At 48.3% G+C, this 17,785-nt stretch overlaps 1 protein-coding gene and 1 pseudogene across 3 annotated transcripts in view; one reads left to right on the forward strand and one right to left on the reverse strand.

The window, feature by feature from the left end:
* Nucleotides 1-17,785, reverse strand: part of Ctl2 (Choline transporter-like 2) — a 353,598-nt gene that overhangs the window by 236,675 nt on the left and 99,138 nt on the right. The window lies entirely within an intron of this gene.
* LOC146210363 (uncharacterized) lies at nucleotides 1,701-3,485 on the forward strand (annotated as a pseudogene).

Here is a 17,785-nt window from a genome sequence, read left to right on the forward strand (position 1 = left end):
TAGTAAGTATATTAGTAACAAGGACGGAGAAATAAAGAGCATTAAGCAACAGGTGAAAAACACAGAAGGTAAAAGTTGGATAAATTCGATGAAAAAAAAAACAGAGTGTGGAATTATACCGAAAGTGGAAAATGCAGATCAGGAAGGAAGATTTCTTTGATAACTCAAGAGGCAGTGCCCTACTTTTTGAAGCTAGGTCAGGGTGCCTTAGAAAACGCAGCTACAAAAAGAAATTTAACAATGGAGATGACACATGTGCTGTATGTGGAAACTCCAGTGAAACAATTGCCCATATTATACTCGAATGTACTGGTATCCATCCGGAAGTTGGTGCAGGCGCAATCACTGTTCCTGAAGCTCTGGGGTTTAGAGATAACAGTGGCCGGGTGAATAAACCGGCGGTGGAAACTAGCAAAAGACGACTGGAAGATTGGTGGCTTAAAAGCAGAGAAGTGACATAATGTTAGTAATGTAGGAGCAAAATTTAATAAATAGAATGATGGTATAGTTAACCATTCTAAATCAATAGTTATATGGAGCATGATAGCCGTTTCAAAGGGGACGCTCCTATATTCCATCCATGGTAGCAGTTGCTTTCATGCTCATTTTTCCCCCTATTATCGTTTTAGATTGGTTAACTATACCATCTGCTTTTAAGCCACAAATCTTCCAATCGTTTCTTGCTAACTTAATTATTGTTTTAGATTGGTTAACCGAAGTCTGCCGGCCGTTCAAAGGCGCCGCGTGCAAGGAGGAGACAGCGCGAGTGCCCACCAGCGGCAAGGAGGGAGCAAGGTTCCAAGATCTTGTCGACGCCTGCAAGGACCCTCAGTGGTCAGAGGCAGCACCCCACAGCAAGGAGCGGCGAGAAGGGCGGAACCGTTGCTCAGGTGAGCGGGATTTCTTGCGTCCGTTGGTGTGCGTGGCTCAGGCATTAGGAGCGGGAGGTGCGCGGTGGCGACGTGTAGTTAGTTCGAATAGTAAACATGAACACCAGAAAGTCAGTGTTTTCCGGATGGACTAGTGTGTCCGTTATACCCCTGTCACACGAGAAAATTTAATGTCATTCGTATCGAATGACATTAGCATCTAATGTCATTATTCCCATGCTACACGAGAAAATTTAATGTCATTAAGTTCGAATGACATTCTTCATCGAATGAGTTTGGGGAACTCATTCGCATTCGATCGCGAACCGAATGTGTACTCTTGACGCCAGATACGCAGCAGAAACAAGTAACGCAACAACATATTCTGCGCACATTGAAATTTAAAAATTATATTTCTAAAGTTTTGTTTTAAAACCTGTTAATTTAGGTGTAAAATTATTAGCACTGCAGACTCTCGCGGAACGGCATTATTCTCGGTCACAGCAGTGGTCCAGTAATGGCAGCGACTCACGATCATTTTGGGCTCTGTGTTCCTTGGTAACCGCATCTCCCCGTATGTTTATCTCGGAACTATTTAAAGTTTTGACAGAGCGCCTCACAGTTTGGACGCCAATTGCATGCTCTACGTGTCTCCGCACTGTGTATCCGCGCTCCGCTGTGTTCAGCCATATTGTTTGTTTACATATTTCGGATTTCTGGGTGACTCGATACTTGGCTTGGATTTTTATGGCTAAAGCGCTACAGCGCAGCCAAAAGTAATGTTTTTCGCTTGAATTTTCGCTTGAATTTTCGCCTAACGGCGTCGCCGACGCCTGGCCTGGCGGAATCGGCCCTCCGAGGAAAAAATGGCGACTTCCGCGGATCAAATACGCGGTTACGACCCTGAGGCAATGTTGTGGACCTCGGTACCCGCCACCGGAGATACAAATTCGACGGTGATCCCGAAAATTCGGAGTCAAGCTTTACTTCAAGCGGCTGCACGCCGCTCCCAAGACAAAGCCCAGATGGCGGCGTTCGGCGCCGCCCCGGCCGCCATTTCGTCGGTCAGAAACATGAACGCTCCCGCGACGCGCGCCACGGGAAGCAAGGACAAGGCGTTCTCGAAGTGGAAGCCGCGTCCAATGCCCAAACCGGCTCCTGAAGACTACGTTATAGTCATAAAGCCCAGAGAAAGTGTTTCTCTTCACGAGGCGTTCACGGAAACTGGCTACGGCACTGCCATTTCGGCGTACCTCGGGCTGAAACGGGCCAGCGCCGTCTCCGTTCTACCCTCACGAGAACAAAACATCATCATTGTGCATACCCCGGACATCGAGGCGGCCGACCTGCTCATCGGGGACTTCGCAGTAAACACCGAGAAGGGGTCGATCCCGCTTCGGGGTTACCTGAGACAAGACGGCGGAAACATATGCCACGGCGTGATCGTGGTCCGTAACTCGGACACCACAGAAACTCTCCAAGACCGAGTGTGCTGGCGCGCCGGCACCATCCTGGAAATCCGGAAATTCGGAACATCCAACAAGGCACGCATCACTTTCGCGGGTAAAGAGAAGCCCCGTTACGTGCACTATGACAACATGGTCGTCTCTGTGCGAAACTATTACAAAACTATTCCTGCGTGGGGCCAGTGTGGGGCCGTCGGGCATCGCGCGGATGCATGTCCAAACTTGCAGTCTGACACCTGTGGACTCTGCGGATTCCAAGCTCCGCTAGTGGAGGGGGTGCGGGCTCCTCACAACTGTGTTCCGCGGTGTTCTGTGTGCGGTGGCCCCCATGTCACCAACTCTCGCGACTGTGCGGCAAAATTCCGCACACCCAAGATAAAAAAGAAAAAAGTGGCGCCCAAGAAGAAACGCCGCCATGTTGGGCCTCCCGGCGATCAGCCTCGCCAGGATATCACCAACATCGAGAACCCACCTACAGGAGGTGCTGAAAAACGACCATCGAAGGTGTCGCCACCACACGGCGGACTGGCGAAACAAACGGCGGAAACGCGCGGTGATACCAGGGCCTGGGTCAACGCAGTCAAAAACGGACACCAGGTGAGCGGTTCGGGTGGGGCTGCTTCTCTCTCCCCCCTTTCCACTCCCCTCCCAAGGGCGCGTAGCGCCGAGCAAGATCAAATAGCAGCACTCAGGGCCCAAAACGAGATGCTGCTTAAGAAAATTAACGAATTGGAATCCAAAATTAACCAGTCTTCTCCGCCCTCGCCTCCCGCGGCTGAGGTAATGGAGAGTGAGCTCGTGGTGCCAAAGGCGGTAACAAGCTTGGAGGCAGCATTCGAGGCCCGATTCGGGGCCACGGAGGCACGATTCATTGCCATAGAAAATCAAATTTCAATGATGGTCAACGCCATCTCCAAATTGCAAGAGACAATCCCCGCGATGATTGCCAAACAAATTGCGCATTCCTTACGCTCCTCGCGCAGGCCCGGCGGTCCCTTACCCGGCCGTCCTAACAAAACTTCTAGACGCACCCCTGAGGTAGACTTCGCTCTCCGGTATGGAGGATGCCCCCCTTCCCGCGAGTGTTGGCTCCGGAGCAGCGTCAATACAACCCCTCCTCAGCCTAAATGACCATGGCGAGCAGCCCTAAGATCAAGCGCTCCCCAAGAACCAATTCGGCCACCCCCGTCCAAATTGTCCAATGGAACTGTCGGGGCTTCCGTTCCCGCGCAAAGAGGGCGGATCTCCGACTTTACCTTTCAACTTTCGACTCTCTTCCCGCGGTGGTTGCCCTCCAGGAGCCAGGGAGTGGCGTCACCCTCACAAATTACATCACCTTTCAGCAGGACCCCTCTTCCTGCGTCTGCGTGCATAAAAATTATACGGCTACTCTAGTTGACTTAGAACTTGACACTGAATATTCCTACGTGATGGTGACACTTCTTCCGCTCAAGAAACAAGATGCGCCACTCCACGTACTCAACATCTACTGCTCCCCCAGACTCAAAAATGTAACGTTCGCAGCACTCTTTAGCCGCGCTCTAAAGGCTGCGGGCAGGGACTCCTTGGTGACTGTGGGTGATTTCAACGCCCACAGTAGACTCTGGGGATACGTGCGTGAAGAGAAGCGGGGACGCAAGCTAGCGGAACTCGCGTCCACGCTGGGCCTGACTCTTCACACTGACCCTGCATATCCAACACGGATGGGTAATTCAGTGACCCGGGATACATGCCCGGATCTCACCTTTACCAAAAACATTGTACACGCAGAATGGATCAACACCGAGGAAACCCTCGGTAGTGACCACTGCCTTATCAATACCACTGTAAGAACTAAGCCATTGGCAAGACCCCACGCACAAGCTCGGCTACCCGACTGGAATAAGTTTCGGCAAAGCTACATCAATTCGGCCTCTATCCACGAACAAGGATACCACGCGTGGGCACAAGGATTGGTTACACACCTTCATTCGGTGGAAACACAAATTCAGCTCTCGGAGGCCACTCCAGAGGTGGACAACCACCTTCTGCACCTTTGGGAAGCGCGGCACAGCCTCGTCCGCAGATGGCGACGCCAAAAACATAACAGAAAGCTCAAAATTCGTATCGCCGAGCTCACTCAGCGAGCGGCAGAGTACGCGGCCCAACTCGCCGACTCAAACTGGGTAGACCGCTGCAACACGGCGGCCAGACAAATGTCGAGCCGGAGCACGTGGCGCCTTTTTCGTGCCCTAATTGACCCGACTCAAACTCGCGCCGAGACACAAAAACATCTCCAACGAGCTATTCATAGCTTCGATGGAAATACATCAAAATTAGCATGCAAACTGCGCGACCAGTATCTTTGCACTAAGCAGGACCCCGGAGGACCCGCGTACTCGTATGCAGGTTCAGAGAACGCGGATCTGGATCAACCGTTCCAGTTGCATGATCTGAAGGCGGCCCTGGCTAAAATGAAACGAGGAACAGCACCGGGCCGGGACAAGATAACTGTGAAACTGCTTGCCAATCTTCCCGACCCCGCCTACGAAACCCTCCTCGCTTTCATCAACTCGATCTGGCTTGGTGAGGCACCTCTACCAATTGAATGGAAGACCGCCCTGGTAACTTTCATTCCGAAAGCCGGCAAAGCCATAAACACAGACAACCTCCGCCCCATCTCCCTCACGTCTTGTGCGGGAAAGCTGATGGAGACCATGGTGCGGGACAGGCTGTCTGGGTTTCTGGAAAATAAAAATACATTCGCAGACACCATGTTCGGTTTCCGCCCGCAAAGGTCCGCTCAGGATGTTCTGCTTCAACTCGATCGAGAAATTCTCAACCCTGTCGAATATCCCTTCAACGATAAGGCAGTACTCGCCCTTGACTTGAAGGGGGCTTTCGACAATGTCACACACGAAATCATACTGCAACATCTCTCCCAGACAAACTGTGGACATAACACATTTCAGTACATCAAGCAATTTCTCTCAGATCGGCAATCTTTCATCCGAATACAAGACGAAGAACACGGCCCATATAAACTGGGAACGAGAGGCACCCCACAGGGCGCGGTCCTCTCGCCATTACTTTTCAATCTGGCCATGATGAAACTCCCGGCTCAGTTGGCGACGGTCGAAGGCATCCAGCACGCGCTGTACGCCGACGACATAACCATCTGGGCCAAACACGGATCGGTTGGAGACATTGAGGCCAACCTGCAGCAAGCGGCGCAGATCGTAGAGGCTTACGCCCGCCGCTGCGGCCTTCAATGTTCACCGTCCAAATCCGAATTTGTGCACATTCGCCCGTCGCCTAAGTGCACCACAAAAATGGAACTATCCCTGGCCAGCGGTCCAATACCCGAACACGATGAGATTAGAGTACTTGGTCTCCTTATCCACAAACATCGACGGGCTGATACAACACTAGCAAAACTGCGCAAGGTGGGGGACCAGGTGGGCCGGATGGTGCGCCGGGTTTCCAACAAACGCGGGGGGTTACGGTGCACAGACGCTTTGCGGCTGGCGCATGCATTCGTGACCAGTCGAGTACTCTACTCGACTCCTTACCTCCACCTGCGCAGATTTGATGAGAACGCTCTCGAAGTGATTCTCAGAAAGATGTACAAGCGTGCCCTCGATCTCCCGATCAACACATCCAACCAGCGTCTTATGGGTCTGGGGATGATAAACACATTCGCGGAGCTCCGAGAGGCGCACTTGACTAATCAATACACAAGACTTTCAAAAACGCCGTCGGGACGCCGCCTATTAGCCCGACTACACATCCACCACCCAACATTTACGGAAGAGCGCGTACGCATTCCTGAAATCTGGAGATACGCCCTGCACGTACGCCCTCTTCCGGCCAACATGACACGTGACGACCACAGTGGCAGGCGCCTTGCGCGGGCGGAGGCACTGGCCCGTCACTATGGGAACAAACACGGAATTTTCTACGTGGACGCCTCCGGCCCTCACCATGGGGGTTGGTACACAGCCGCAGTCGTCCATCAAAAAATCACGGTGAATGGCCTAACGTTCCGAGCTCAAGACATAACACATGCGGAAGAAGTTGCCATCGCGTTAGCCGCCGCAGACAAGGACTCACGAGTCATCATCACCGACTCGAGAAGGGCCTGCAGAAATATTAAACAGGGGTACATTCCTCTCTTTGCGCACCGCATCCTTCAAAACAGTGACTACCTCGGGGCCCCCGTGTCTCGAACGATTGTATGGGCTCCAGTTCACATGGGCCTCGAAGGCAATGAAACGGCCGACGACGCCGCCCGCGCGCTCACTCTCCGGGCAACGCCTTCAGACCCTTATGATACGGATCTCGAACCCAATCCGGCTCTCACTTTTCGAGAAATTATTGAATTATTTCAATTCGGCCATGCAATTTATCCTAAGCCTTGTAAGGGTCTTACAAAGGTGGAGGAACGCACACTCCTCCGCCTTTACACCAAAACGCTGCTGTGCCCGGCAGTTTTAAAACATTTTGATCCTGCCTGTACAGGAAAGTGCCCGCACTGTGCGGAGAAGTCTTGGGACATCTTCCATATGGTGTGGGCATGTCAGTCAACCCCGAACCTCACCCCCAAACCCAACCCCACCCGGGAGGACTGGGAGGCAGCCCTGCTCGGCTGCTCCGATCTGGCAAGCCAGAAGGCCCTGGTTGACCGAGCCCTAGCCGCAGCGGTCGCCAATGGGCTCCTGTGAGCCCACCTAGTGTTTGCGTGAGGTTGCTCCGGCTACCTCAAGCTTCCTCCCAATAAAGGTTTTACACATTTCAAACGCCTTTTATGCGCACTGATGCTCCTTAAGTGCAGCATCTTTTGTAGCTGATCGTAATTGCTACCATTTGCGAATGACATTATATTTTACCGTGTAGCACCGAAAGAAACCGAATGACATTCGATTCGAATGACATTAAATCTGCTCGTGTGACAGAGGTATTAGAGTCCCCGTAGCTTCACTGAGACGGAAGAATTGCGTAACAAAGACGAACAGTAAGGACCTAGTAGAATTTATGTCGTTCGTTCCTTTCCGGAAGGTTCTTTAAACCCTTCCTGTTATGTAGTTCGGCGTAGAGAAGACCAGGAGGCGTACTTGAAGGTGATGATGGTAGAGCATATATTTACAGCATCACACATATATCTACAGAGAGTAAAACTGGAAGTTCGAATGAATTTACAAAAACAACGCTCTGCGCTACTTTACTCTTCGAGCTAACTGGTTAGAGCCTAAGCAGAACAGCCGCGTTACATGCCTACGCATGGAGCTCAGACTGGACTGAACTCTCTTGGATCACGTCCCGTTTTACACCTTCACAAAACAGAGAAGTAGGGGCGGTCATTTTCAGAGGCCAGCCCCACACATCAACTGTCCAATGAGGAAATATGCTAGATGGGCACAGCCCCATGGGTTGGCCTTAGCCTCTAACCCAGGGCTCCACTAGCAATACAAATGACAACAAACAAAGCACAGAGAAACTCTTTCCCCAGTGAGGGTGTCGAACCCTCTCCTCTCGGGAGACTTTCTTCCCACTTGTCTCCCGCACACTACCTCATCCACGCTGCCGCTGCTAGCTGAATCCTTTCCACAGTGCACTGCCCCGCGCCACCCGTGTTTACCACTACGAGCAACGACATGGAAAGGGAAAGATCCACCAGCCGCCATTCTGCAGGCCTGGCGCCGGATTAAAGGGAAGCTTCTGGCTTGCCCGCTCTGAGCACAATACCCGAGTCAACTCCTGAATGCTTCTTCGGGCGCTCTTTTGTCGCATCTGCAGACAGGATAAAATTCCTTTCGCACTGCTCAAAGTTCCAGTGTAAAAAAAAAAAAAAGGCCGAAGGGTCATTTGGGTGCTCGCTACCGGCCAGTACGAAGGGTGCCGAGATGCGTGCACCTGGCAGCACGTTCCGCTACGCATGTTACCATGAATGACCTTCGGGCTAAAACGATCCCGGCACGCTTGTAGAAGGGGAGCCGCTTTTACAATACCAGAAGCAGACAGTCGGGTGACGGCGCTGTGCAGAGACGCGCACCTGCAAGTGATTATCCTTTGAGCGCGGCCCTACAATTGTCACTAGACGCGCACCTGCAAGTGATTATCCTTTGGGCGCGGCCCTACAGACCTAGTGAAGCATCGAGAGACGCAGGCGAAAGCAGAGACTGAATTAGAAATTAGAAAGAAGGAGATAGAAGCCGAGATGGAAATGAGAAGGCAGAACTGAGAAAGCACGAATTGGATACTCAAAAAGCATTAGCAGAAGCCCAGAAGGCTGAAGGTAAGAGGGTAGAAGTAGGGCGGACCCCGCAAAACGGCTGGCTAGGCGGATTGCGGGCAAACATCTTCGATCGCGGCGCCGCGGTCAGGCTTAGACCCCATCACTAAGTGTGCTAAAGTTTAGTCAGGGCTAAACATTCCGAGCGACCTGGACGTCCCAGTATGGTTCGAGATAGTCGAACGTACATTCACCTCATATACCAGAGGACCAACGAGTACATCTGATTTTGCCGAACGGGTTAAATATCTCCTACACGGACTAGAGCCCGACGAATGTAACTATGCAGCAGTGCTTAACGAGCTGACCCCTCCACGGTGCCTCGAGCGCTTCGAAAGTGCACGTAAGACGAATGACGAATCGTGGTCACAATTCGCCTCGCGTATGCAGGCGTATTTTGATTACTACTTGCAGGCTAGGACGGTGGAAACAAAGGAAGAAATTATTTCACTAATGGTAGCCGATCGCATGAAAGCTGGCCTTAGTCCCGAAGGTCTAGAATATATACGCCTGCGCGAGGGCTCCAAATGGCTTACACCTAAAGAGCTGGCGAGTTAGATACGTTCGAAGGTACGTACAGCAACCACCGCCCTAACGAAGGTAGAAGAGGTTGAAACGAACGAAATGTTACCCTCCCAAGTGGCGGTTAAAGATCTCGGAGCAGACTAGTGGCGAGAAGACGCTGGTAGCTGATATAAAAACCGCAGGGAATGTCGACGCCGTGAGGATTTCACAGAAGGTCGGAATTGACTGCGCGGGTGTACGTGTCGCGGCAATTCTCGACACCGAGATCACGGTGATTAGAGAAGTGCCAGTCAAATAACGCCAACCATCTGGCAGAATCAAACTGGTCTCTGCTTTTGGCGAGAAAATCGACGCTCCTACCAGTCAGTTTAAAACAAGAAATGTCCACAACAGAAACCCCGCAGAGGGCACAACAACTCTTACCAACAAACTTTCAGAAGGTGTGGACTATCCAGAGAGGATTGGGAGCTACTACGAAAGCTCAACGATGTGTAAACCAACTCGCAGAGGTCCGGAAACGGCGGCCAGGTGAACTAAGTCGGACCGGTCGCAATTACCGATGTCAGTCAGCGCCCCTGAGAAGGTTTCAGAACAAGGCAGAAACAAGCGTGACAAACTCCGGAACGCCTCGCAATGCGACAGACGTAGCCAACGCATGCGCGGATAAGATTCAGCGCGCAATTCGGAGTACCCGCACCTGCGAAACAAATACTAAAGCAGAAGAAACTAAAAAGAGCGTTTCGAAAGAGCGGCCCCGAATAGTACTCGAAGGGAGCGTGTCAGGTGACCGCGGCCGCGAGCACTACGCCAGCGGAGACGACCTTCGGCGAGGAGAGCGATGCTGTAGGCGTGCGCGTTGCAGCGAAGTAAACAACGCCAAAACATCGGCTGTAGTCTTCCCAATAGAAGATCATATTAACGAGGGAATCAGGGTCAGGTACACGCAGCAGGAGACGAGGTAATTGAAGAGCGTAAAGCTGCCGCGTGTTGACAAACTGATCCTGACGCGTGCAGAAAATGAAACAGCGACACCGGGCGCCAAGAACAGGGCTCCACAGCTGATTCAGTGACAGCGGTCGTCGAGATCCGCGATCATCAGCAGAAGTCTCAGCAGCTGTTGCAAACATCACAGCACCGCAACAGTCGCTGAATTGGCCATCGTTTGCACTCGTGAACCCGAGACGCTCAGCGACGAGTCTTCCATTCGAAGGCGAAGACCCGATCCGCACGTATGCGGCCCCACGTTTTCTGTCCGCTTGCGGTGCGGAAGGGGTGTTGTACGATCGTTTTGCTGACTGCCGTTCAGCCGGACGGTTCCAGCGTCTCGATTGGCGCGCCCGGGCATCGCCTTCTGTCCAACAGCATGCTCCCTCAAATGAAATTCAAAGCTGACGCGCAACCCGTGCTGCGGGGTGCTACCGATTTCGGCACCTCGGCGCTGTTCGCCTCGGGATCACCATGGCGTGCTTTTTGCTGTGATCATGGGCTGTCGTCAGCTGCCAAATGAGTAGCGCTTCACTACAGTTCTTGAGTGCTTACATGGCCACCACCGTAAATTTGAATTGGCCTGTGCTCGCACGGTTCGTAGCCGCCGCATCGCCTGTCCACTTTTCTGACTTTTCTAGTATGCCTTCGCTAAAATATTTAGATGTTTCTACGCCGAATTTAAATTGAGCACTGTCGAATGAACGTGCATTCATAGTTCGACGACCGATGAGCACGATTGCTACTATTGAAGCCGTTTTGTTTTGTGGGCCCAAGTCAGCCCAATAAAGAGATATATATGACAATGTGTATGTGTGCAGTGGGGATACAAGACGAGAATCTGCTATGGCGACATTCACTAGGCGTTAAAATCACAAATGCTGAAAGAAACATTCAAAAAGGAATGATATGGTCGACGGTTCCAGCATACAGCTAAAAAAAAAAAAAATGTAGTGAAAACTGAACCAGCGCAACCCGGGAAAGATACCAATTATGGAATAGGATCTAACATTGAATAGCCTCTAGTATGAACAAATGCAAGCTTTCTTACGACTCCCACCCAATCCTCCTAAAGGAAAATTAACATGAAATATGGGACACAGGTGTGAAAAGGAAATGGAGACTCAACGGCATTACCTGAAGAGAAAAAAAGCTCACTCACAACTGATTGATTTCGGCATGAAACATGTGTAGCTATTGCTATGTGGGACTAAAGCCAGGTTAATTATTTCCCAGGATGGCAGTTAAGGTATTTACATTAGCTGCAGTTCGCCCTGTTGTTACTACTTGTTACTACATGTTTGTTCCAAAGGGCTCTCTTAGTGCTGCTGCTTTATGAAAGCATTGATGTGTGCAATAGAATACATTCTTTTAATCCTAGAGTTCCAGAAACCAGATCCTAGCATATTGTGTTACGTACTTAAAACAGAAAGTGGCTGTGACATTAAAACTAAAAAAGACCATGCAGTGTGTTATATAGGCACCGTGCAGAAACCCAGGGGGCAGGACTCGCGGCGAACAGGCAGCGCCACGAGTGAGCGCCGGAACAGTTTGATAGGGAGACGCGCGGCCGCCTAGGCAGGGCGCGCGCTTGAAAAGGCGGCCTGCACAACGAAATGGTAGCAGTTTTAGCCAGCTCGAGCGACGTAGCGAAGCACAAACGATGCGAGAGCCACACGACACAAGACGCAGAGACAGAGACGAGCCCTGGCCGCCAGCTGGGCGTTTATTTCTAGGCTGGAAACACGCGAAACGGAAGACGACAGAAGAAGCGCGCGCATTTGGAAAAGGCCGAGCAAAAAACGAAGGGGGTGGGAGGGTGGAAGCGTAGTAAACACGGTAAAAATGTAGAAAAATACAAAAAAAAAACATTTGTGGCGAACGCCCCTCCTCCCAAGTGTGGTACAGCTTCACAAAGGCCAGCTCGAACGCCTCAAGCTGGGGTGGGTGAGAGAAGAAAAAAAAAAAAAAAAAAGCTGCGGGGAATCGAGCGGCCGAGAAGGGTGGAACGAGTGTGGGAGAAGAATAGGAATGAATGAAGCTGTAGTCGAAAAAGAGAAAAAAGCCTAAAAAAAAAAGGGACAAGCCTGAAAACTCGAGAACGCGATTACCGGGGCCTGAAGATGCAGCAGGCACTGATATTACGCAGACGGATTTTGAAGAGCTTTAGCTGTTTTCTGGTGAGGCGGTTGCCACTTTTCTCGACGATAAAAGAAAAGATGGCAGATGGCACGCGGTCGCTGATACAGCGACACAGCTATGAGAATGGAAACTGCCTTATAGTACTGCTCAAGCTATCTACAGTTTAATACACATGCATGTCTTCTCTCTGTCACATGTCAGAATTGTAGCATGCTTAATTTTCTTTTTCGTTGAAAGAACGTCCTGCCTCATCCCGACTTGAATGCCAGTTTTTTTTTTTTTTTTTAACGATCCTTAATGCCTTTTTAACGGTACTTTCAAGTCCTCTGTCACAAAGTTAAGTTTTGACAGAGGAAGGTTCAGCTAGGTGGCAGCCGCTCGACAAATTTTTTGGAGCAGGATGGCATGTATTGAATGCAAGATCTGTTCAGAGCGTCCACGAGTAAGTAAAAAAAGAAAATAACATTGATTTCTTTTGCTTATTTTTTACTATAGTCTCAATTGAGCAGTATCGCATGAGAAACAGCTGAATTATCATTCGAGGTTCAATAGCTCAGTAGACATCGAAATGTCATTAGCACAACTAAATGAATAAAGCGTATGGAATGGCAGACAGGGGCTTTAAGAACCACATCTACAGAGGAGGGCGAAGCGGACAGCGAAGGATGGCGAGGAAAAAAAAAATAAAGTCAGGCTGGCGGACGGACAAAGGAAGCCGCCCAAGGGGAGAAGGAAAGTAGCTGCATAAGCGTGGAAGGAAAGGGTGTGGAAAGAAAAAAGGAACGAGCTGAGAGGGAGGAAAAAAATAATGAAAGCAAGCAAGCAAGCAAAAAAAAAAAAAATTGCCAAGCTAACTTCGCGAAACTAATGCGCAAGACATAGTAAATGCGCCATTAAAACGCTTCATTCCGGTTGATTACTCTCTGCATTGTACTGGTGCTTATGTAAGCTATCGTAGACAGGGAAATATAGACCACAGGACAGCATAAATAAAAATTATGCAATGAACAACTGCATCCACGAGCGCGGCCCGCTGGGCGCGCACGGCGGTCCCAGTAGCGCTGATGCCTATGAGCTGCCCAATTTCTTTAAATATTATTTTTATTTTGCAGGTTGAGAAAGGATGCTAATGCAGGTGAAGGTATAGTGTGTCCTCCTTCGGGAAAAATGCTTCGCGGTAAATCTGGACGCGGCAATAGCCGGCAATTATTGCCAGCTCACTGCTCATCGGAAGGCAGCGATTCGCACTTATAACGTCGCTTCGTAAAGCTTATTCGGTGACGCGAAAAATACTTTATCAGGCCAGTGAAAATGTGTGCAACAGCAGCAATCCAAGGACTGCAACCTAGCAATTCATTTGTGAGCATAGAATGCCGCGAATCGAAAGAACGAACGGCGAATGCGCCCCACGCACAGCAGATCCGTCGCGTCTCCGCTGCACGGCCGGGCGCCCACGTCTCCCTACCAAACTGTTGTTCCCGCCGCGAGTTACTCCTGCACGGTGCCTATACCAGGTGTCCTAGCTTTCAGAAAATAGATGTGCATTAATCCAGCTGCGGGCTGTTGAGAGTTGCCTAGCCTATGCTGGTGTTTCATTGTTTAGCCCTATAATGATTAAGGCTATATAGTTAACATTTAAATTATTCGCTTCAAGAACAATTAGTATCAATAAGCAAGTAGTAAACTGTCTTCCAACACAGCTAACAGAAATGTTGGCACCAAGGTGCCTTCTGTTTTGCATATTTTTTTTCATGATCTCAAACGGCTACAAGCCCAGTAAAGGAAGCGTCTGCATGACAGCAATTCCACTTGAATGTCCCAAAACGTAGCTCAGAGAACAATATCAGCTTTTGTCAGAAGTGCTCTCCATGGTGTGACTTTGCATGATGTGGGTGAGAGATATGTGTGAGCAGCTAGTCACGTGGTAGCTCGATTTGGAAGCCAGCTATGGAAATCATACCGTGATGCAAACATTGTGGGTAGCTGTTTTTCAACACTATCTACAACTTTAGAACTGATGCTTCGCTCCTGGGGCCTAAAAATAAAGAAGTCAACTAGTTATTTTTGCTAACTGCAGAAACACCATGGCAAATGGAAAGCCACTGGAGACTAGGGCAATCAACTCTGAATAGTTTTCTGTTGGTTTCACTAGCCTAGACCACTCTAAATTCAGCCAGGATACTTTGTATGCCTGGTTTGTTGGCATAAAGACGGGTAAGCTTTCCTCTTAGGGTTAGCTTCACGTGAAACGGTCGTGACGCAGCTGTGGTTTTAACTGATATGGCGGAAGCTGAATGAGATGCTGCCCCCCCCCCCCCCCTACAGAAGTCTTCTAGCAAGTAAAATATTTTTTGGTCACTTTTAAAATCGAGATATAAAGACCTTGAAAGCAGAACACTATTATTCAAGCTATAATATTGTAAGCTAAATATAAAAATGATTATATATGAATATTGCTCACAGAACCGTCGCATGCAAAGCATGAGTTAACACATTTACTTTGTTTGCCATTTATTGCTCAACAACAAAGCGCATGGTATTGTTTGACAAATAAAAAGTAAACAAGGAAATCGTTGCTATTCCTTTTTTGGTTAAAAGGAAGCCCTTTTGCTCCCCCTAGAACCAAACCCTGGGGCTGCCACCACGTGATATGCAAAAGATTGATTACTCCGCACATAATATATTACATGTTCTGCATGTCATGGACCATGTCATGCTCTGCCAGGTCATAGTTACTTGAGGTGTAGCTTTAAGGTTGCTATGCAAGGAAAACAGATGTCCACTTTGGTCACATTGAACATTAGAAACACATACAACATGTAACAATGTTCCCCTGAAGAAACTAGCAGAAATTCTGAAACCTTTTATCTACGACAGAACCTTTGCTTGCGGCATCTGCTTCCACTCTAGAGAAAGGCCTCAAAAACTGCCTTCATCAACATTACTATTTAGAATTTCGTTCAATATGCCTCTTCAGTGATGTGAAGAATGTATATTGCATTTGTCATTGCTGTTACATGGATTCAAGCTACCTCTAGAAATCTACTGCACAACATACATTGTGCCCAAAATGAAACGAAGTGCCATCTTTGATTGCCAATGTAACACATTATTTATACAGGTTGGTAATGCATTGAGACTATACATTGTGCTCAATATGAAATGAAGTGCCATCCTTAACTGCCAATGTAATATATTCTTTATGCAGGTTGGTAATGCGTTGAGACTACATAAGTAGAGTCAGTATAAATGACGTGTGTGTCATATGCAATGCTCAAATAGTCGTGTAGTCTCTTATCAGATGCTTTGTATTGGAAGGGGGTGCATGCTTTTGAGGTCATGATGAGAATAAGCAGCACTTTGAGGGTAATGTATATGAGGTGGGTAACTACAGTGTGCATAACAAGTACACATACGCATGCTTCCTGTACTTTGTCCTGTTGCCATTTTGCGTAAACTCTAAAAAGCTTGATTCGAGTGCACTGTAGGGATAGCTCGTGGAAAAAGAAAAGAGGAAACTGCATGAAGAAACAAGAAGAACAAGAATTGCTACCTAGTACAATGGCATTTATTCTTTCCTACTGTCCTTGTCCTTTAGCAGTGTTTTTTCAAGCTCCACAAAACCCATTTTAATGTTAAATGTTTTAAGAGCAGGTTAAGCTGACATATTTTCCACTCATCAAATTTTTGTTCCATGAAACACAGTGTTGTAATTATCTTGCACACACTTTCCAGACAGAAATGTCCTTCTTGAGTCCCACAGTTTAAAAACACACAGCCTGGCTGTTTGTGTCATTACCATGACTAAAAAATAAATAGGTTAACATATACAGCAATGCCTCGTTAATATGGACCCTGTTAATAGTATGGACATGTACGACTCATATTACAGAAACATTTTCTGCAGATGAGCCTTGCAATGCCTTTACACTTCATTGACATGGAAGTTTGGTACTTGGACAATAAACAAGAGCCTATTGGAGCCCTGTGACCCATGTACTCTTCATTAATATACACGGCAATGCTTGCAAATAAAATCAGCACTGTGGTAGCGAGGTTTATATTGTAGAGTGTGAGGTCTTTCAAGGCTGTTTCGTTTCAGTAGGAAAGTAAAACAGAATGAATCACATCGGCTGTTACTCTGTGAAACTGTCATCATACCGTTCCACTGTGGATAATATTTTTGTGAACCCATGAACTGTGAGGCACACTGAATCCTTCCAATCACACTGTCTGGCTCCCGAATCACTTCTCACCTAGGAACAGTTCGCTTGCCTCGGGATCAATATGGCGTGGTTTTTGTTGTGCTCATGGGGTCTCGTCAGCTACAAAATGAGTAGCGCTTCAGTAGAGTTCTTGAGTGCTTACATGGCCGCCACAGTAAATTTGAATTGGCCTTTGCTCGCACGGTTCGTAGCTGCCGCCGCATTGTCTGTCTACTTTTCTGGCGTTTCTAGTATGCCTTCACTGATTTATTTAGATGTTTCTACACCCAATTTAAATTGAGCACTGTCGAATGAACGTGCATTTATGGTTCGATGACCGATGAGCACGATTGCTACTATTGACGACTCAGTTTTGCTTTATTGTTTTGTGGGCGCAAGTCAGCCCAATAAAGAGCTATTAGTTGCAAAAGTAGCACGCACCGGTCCCTTTGATGCCAAGGTATATGTGTGCAGTGAGGATAAAAGACGAGAATATGCAATGGCAACATTCACCAGGCGTTAAAGTCATGAATGCTGAAAGAAACGTTCAAAAAGGAATGATATGACGGTTCGGGCATGTATACAATATGAAAAAAGGCTAAAAAAAAAACAAATCTAGTGGAGCCTGAATTAGTGTAACCCGGGAAAGATAACAATTATGGAAGAGGGTCTACCAATGATTAGCCTCAAACAAATGCAAGCTCTCTTTTGCCTTCCACCACATTCCCCTAAAGGAAAATTAAAATGAAATATGAGACAGATGTGTGAAAAGGAAATGGAGACTCAAGGCATTGCCTGAAGAGAAAAACAGCTCACTCACAACCGATTGATTTCTTGGATGCAGTTCAGTGCTGTAACATGCAAGCTAAAGCATGAGGATTTCGGCATGAAACATGTATAGCTATTGGCGATTGCTATGTGGGGATAGAATGCCAGGGTAATTAGTGCCCAGGACGGCAAGTATTTACATTAGCCGCAGTTTGCCATGTTGTTACTACATGTTTGTTCCACAGGGCTCTCTTTGTGCTGCTGCTTTATGAAAGCATTGATGTTGGGTGAATGCAATTTATTTTCATTTGAGAAATGTTTGTGCAATAAAACTCATTATTTTAATCTTACAGTTCCTGAAATCAGTACTTTAGCATATTGTGTGATGTACTTAAAACAGAAGGTGGCTATGACATTAAAACAACTAAAAAAAATATGTCATCATGCAGTGTGTTATATACCAGGTGTCCTAGCTTTCAGAAAATCGATGTGCCCTAGCCCAGTGAATTCATGCCTGGCCTAGGCTGGTGTTTCATTATTTAACCTTATAACGAT

This window comes from Amblyomma maculatum, chromosome 1 (assembly GCF_055883805.1).
Source record: "Amblyomma maculatum isolate TAMU_Amacu chromosome 1, ASM5588380v1, whole genome shotgun sequence".
NCBI classification, from domain to species: Eukaryota; Metazoa; Arthropoda; class Arachnida; order Ixodida; family Ixodidae; genus Amblyomma; species Amblyomma maculatum.